At 44.8% G+C, this 4,646-nt stretch overlaps 1 pseudogene; it reads left to right on the plus strand.

Annotated features, from left to right (window-relative positions):
• Nucleotides 1–4,235: 4,235 nt before the first annotated feature.
• On the plus strand, nt 4,236–4,384 carry LOC137354826 (U2 spliceosomal RNA; annotated as a pseudogene).
• Nucleotides 4,385–4,646: the final 262 nt, after the last annotated feature.

The raw sequence follows: 4,646 nt of genomic DNA on the forward strand, positions 1-4,646 counted from the left end.
ACCTTGAAGGTAGATCCCAGTGGAGCCATCATCCACCCTCCCTCCAGCTTCGCTATCGGGGGAAGTCGAGGCTTCTTGGTCTATGCTGGGCAGCCCAGAGTTTGCCGCACCTGTGGCAAATCTGGTCACATGGCAGCCAACTGCAGCACGGTTGTTTGCAAGAACTGCAAGGAGGAAGGCCATCAGACCAAGGACTGTAAGCAGACTAAGTGTTGCAACTTGTGCGGTGCGGCAGGCCATCTCTACAAGACTTGTCCCAAACGTTGCCTCAGCTATGCTCAGGCGGCAAGGTCCAAGGATAGGCCGGGAGAAGGTTCGACGAAGGCGTCCGCTGTCCAAAAGGAGACCAGCAACCATCTCCGCAGTGAGGAACTTCAACCTGAGAAGGAAGGGGAGGCAGCTGAAACCAACGACCCAGCACCTACCCAGCGCCCGGAAACCCCTCCTCCACAGACAGAATCAATGGAGGAGGAGGCAGCAGATGGACAAACAGGTCAGTGGCAAGTGGTCCAGAGGAAAACCACAAAGAAAAAACATCCCAAAGCCACCACCCAAACCAGTGGCAAGACGTTGGGATTATATTCATTGGAGTTCAGAAGAATGAGAGGGGATCTTATAGAAACATATAAAATCATGAAGGGAATAGATAAGATACAAGTAGAGAGGATGTTTCCACTGGCAGGTGAAGCGAGGACAAGAGGGCATAGCCTCAAGATTAGAGGGAGCAGATTTAGGACTGAATTAAGAAGGAACTTCTTCACCCAGAGGGTTGTTAATCTATGGAATTCTTTGCCCAGTGAAGTAGTTGACGCTTCTTCAGTAAACGTCTTTAAAGCTAAGGTAGATATCTTTTTGAACAATAAAGGAATTAAGGGATACGGTGAGAGCGCGGGTAAGTGGATCTGAGTCCACAAAAAGATCAGCCGTGATCTTATTGAATGGCGGAGCAGGCTCGACGGGCCGGACGGCCTACTCCTGCTCCTAGTTCTTATGATCTTATGATTATGAATTAGAGCCATAGAGTCATTTACCGGATATAAGGAGGCTATTCAGCCCATCAGTCCATACTGGCGTTCCATGGAGCAATCCAGTCAGACTCACTCCTCTGCTCGATTCCCATAGCCCTTCAAGTGTCCATACAATTTACTTTTGAAATCATTGAGTGTCTCCCTTTCTACCGCCCTCGTGGGCAGCGAGTTCCAGGTCATTCCCACTTGCTGAATAAAAAAAGCTTCTTCCTCACATTCCACCTGCCTCTCTTGTCCAAAACCTTCAATCAGCGTTCCCTAGACCTTGTACCAGCAGTTAATGGGAACCGTTTTACCTTGTCTAACTTACCTAAGCCTGTCATGCTCTTGTACACCTCTATCAAATCTCCCCTCAATCTCCTTTGCTCGAGGGAGAACAAGCCCAACTTTTCCAACCTAACTTTGTAACTAAAATCCCCCATCCCAGGTACCATTCTGCTAAATCTCCTCTGCACCCTCTCAAGGATTCTCACATCCTTCCTAAAGTGTGGTGACCAGAACTAGACACAATTCTCCAGTTGGGGCCTAGCCAGAGCTTTATAAAGGTTCAGCATAACTTTCCTGCTTTTGTACTCAATGCCTCTATTTATGAAACCCAAGATCCCATATGCTTTGCTAACCATTCTCTCCCTATGTTCTGCTACCTTCAAACTTCGATGCTCATGCACCCCCAAGTCCCTCTGTTCCTTCCTCCATCTTTAGATTGCACGGCCATTAAGTCTATAATGACTCACCCATCCCTTCTACCAAAATACATCACCTCACACTGGTCTGTATTAGATTCTATTTGCCACTTGTCTGCCCATTCTGCTAGCCTATCTATGTATTGTTACAGGCAATTTGTATCATCCTCACTGTTTGCCACAGCTCCAAGTTTGGTATCATTAACAAATTTTGAGATTCTACTCTGTATTCCAAGATCCAAGTCATTTATATATAGCAAAAAATGCAGTGGTTCTCGCACTGACATTTGGAGAACACCACTGTCTACCATCTTCCAGGGTGAAAAACAACCATTTACCACAACTTGCTCTTTTCTTTCCTTTAGCCATTTTTATCCAATTGGACACGGTGGTACCTTATCGAATGCTTTCTTAAAATCCATCTCAAGAACATTCACCGCATTTCCTTCATCAACCGTCTCTGTTACTTCATTAAAAAATGTAATTAGATTTGTCAAGCATGATCTGCCTTTTACAAATCTGTGCTGGCTATCCTTAATTAATTGAAACCTCTCCAAATGTCTGTTGATTTTTTCCCTGATTATTGTTTCTAAAACCTGTAAGATTATTAAACCTTTAACCCTACGAAAGAATTCTTGTCGTATAAAAAAGTAGAAAAAATGGGGCATAATACAAAAGATGCCAAGGCAGAGGCACTGTGGCAAATTATGTCAAACTGTAACAAGCCCACTGCACCTGGAGCTAATAGTCCTTGAAGAGCTGGCTGAGAACTGTCTAGCAGGTCTCTCTCAAGTTGATAAGAAGGCACAGGATGCAAAGACCTTGAGAAGGTTAATTGGATAAGACCCAGGATAAAAGAGAAACTACTGGTCAGTTCTGCACGGTGGAGAGAACCAGAAACAAGAAAACAAAGGGAAAAGGCAAGAGAGAGAAACAAGGAGAAAGCTGCAATAAAAAAATGTGCCTTCCTCATCCAGGAAGTATCTCGCCCACGTTAGAATGTATAGCACTGCCTGAATTTATTGCAATAGTTTGCATGAAACTTAATAAACTTGTTCTCAAAAACACAAGAAATAGGAGCAGGAATAGACCATATGGTCCATCCGCACCATTTAATATGATCATGGCTGATCTTGGGCTTCAATTCCACTTTCCTGCCTGCTTCCCATATCCCTTAATTCCCAACAAGACCAAAAATCTATCTATCCCAGCCTTAAATATATACAATGTCGGAGCATCCACAACCGTCAGGGGTAGAGAATTCCAAAGATTCACAACTCTTTGAATGCAGTAATTTCTCTTCATCTCAGTCCTGAATGATCGGCCCCTTATCCTGAGACTGTGCCCCCGTGTTCTAGATTCCCCGACCAGCAGAAATAATCCCTCAGCTTCTACCCTATCAAGCCCTTTCATAATGTTGTATGTCTCAATTAGATCACCTCTCATTCTTCTAAACTCCAGAGAATATAGGCCCAATTTACTCAGCCTCTCAAAATAGGACCACCGCCTCATCCCAGGGACCAATTTAGTAAATCTTCGCTGCACTGCCTCCAGTGCAAGTATATCCTTTCTTAAAAGTGGAGACCAAAACTGCACACAATATTCCAGGTGCGGTCTCAGCAAAGATTGGCACAATTTTAGTAAGACTTCTTTATTCCTGTACTCCAACCCTCTTGCAATAAAGGCCAACATGCCATTTGCCTTCCTAATAGCCTGCTGCAGCTCCATGTTAACTTTGTGCATTTCTTGGACAAATATTCCCAAGTCTGTCTGAACATCAACACTCGGCAGATTCACACCTTTGAAAAAAATTCTGCTTTTCTATTTTTACAACCGAAGTGATCAACTTCACATTTCCCGACATTATACACCATTTTCCATCTTGTTGCCCACTTACTTAACCTGTCTCTATCTCTTTGCAACAAAAACAAGAAATGCTGGATTCACTCAGCAGGTCTGGCAGCATCTGTAGAAAGAGAAGCAGAGTTAACGTTTCGGGTCAGTGACCCTTCTTCGGAACTGACAAATATTAGAAAAGTCACAGATTATAAACAAGTGAGGTGGGGGTTGGGCAAGAGATAACAAAGGAGAAGGTGCAGATTGGACCAGGCCACATAGCTGACCAAAAGGTCACAGAGCAAAGGCAAACAATATGTTAATGGTGTTTTGAAAGACAAAGCATTAGTACAGATTAGGTGTGAATAATTCACACCTAATCTGTACTAATGCTTTGTCTTTCAAAACACCATTAACATATTGTTTGCCTTTGCTCTGTGACCTTTTGGTCAGCTATGTGGCCTGGTCCAATCTGCACCTTCTCCTTTGTTATCTCTTGCCCAACCCCCACCTCACTTGTTTATAATCTGTGACTTTTCTAATATTTGTCAGTTCCGAAGAAGGGTCACTGACCCGAAACGTTAACTCTGCTTCTCTTTCTACAGATGCTGCCAGACCTGCTGAGTGAATCCAGCATTTCTTGTTTTTGTTTCAGATTTCCAGCATCCGCAGTATTTTGCTTTTATCTATCTCTTTGCAGCCTCTCTATGTCCTTCCTGCAGCTTACCGTTCCACCAAGCTTTGATTTTTGGGACAGGGAGATGGAACAGGGGCTTGCTCCGTCCACTCCATGCATCGGCCTGGTATTGCAGTGTCTCCAGGAGCGGTGCAGCTTCCCCACTCCATGGGGGCGAGAACTCTGCTGAAAAATAGAATTTGGAAAAGCAACTGCGCTGCTGCTCGGTCGCATTTTCAGATGCTTTCTTTCCTTGGCTGTGCTGCTGAGCTCAACTTCTGTGCGGGCCTCCATCTGCGCCGTGAGGTCGCGACAGGGCCCCATGCTGCCCCCTGTTGGATTATCGAGCAGCTGCAGGCTGCCCTTTGCTCCCAGTCGCATGTGCTTTTTTTTCGATGCAATGTCTCGCACAGAAGCGCAAGG

This window comes from Heterodontus francisci, chromosome 41 (genome assembly GCF_036365525.1).
Source record: "Heterodontus francisci isolate sHetFra1 chromosome 41, sHetFra1.hap1, whole genome shotgun sequence".
NCBI classification, from domain to species: Eukaryota; Metazoa; Chordata; class Chondrichthyes; order Heterodontiformes; family Heterodontidae; genus Heterodontus; species Heterodontus francisci.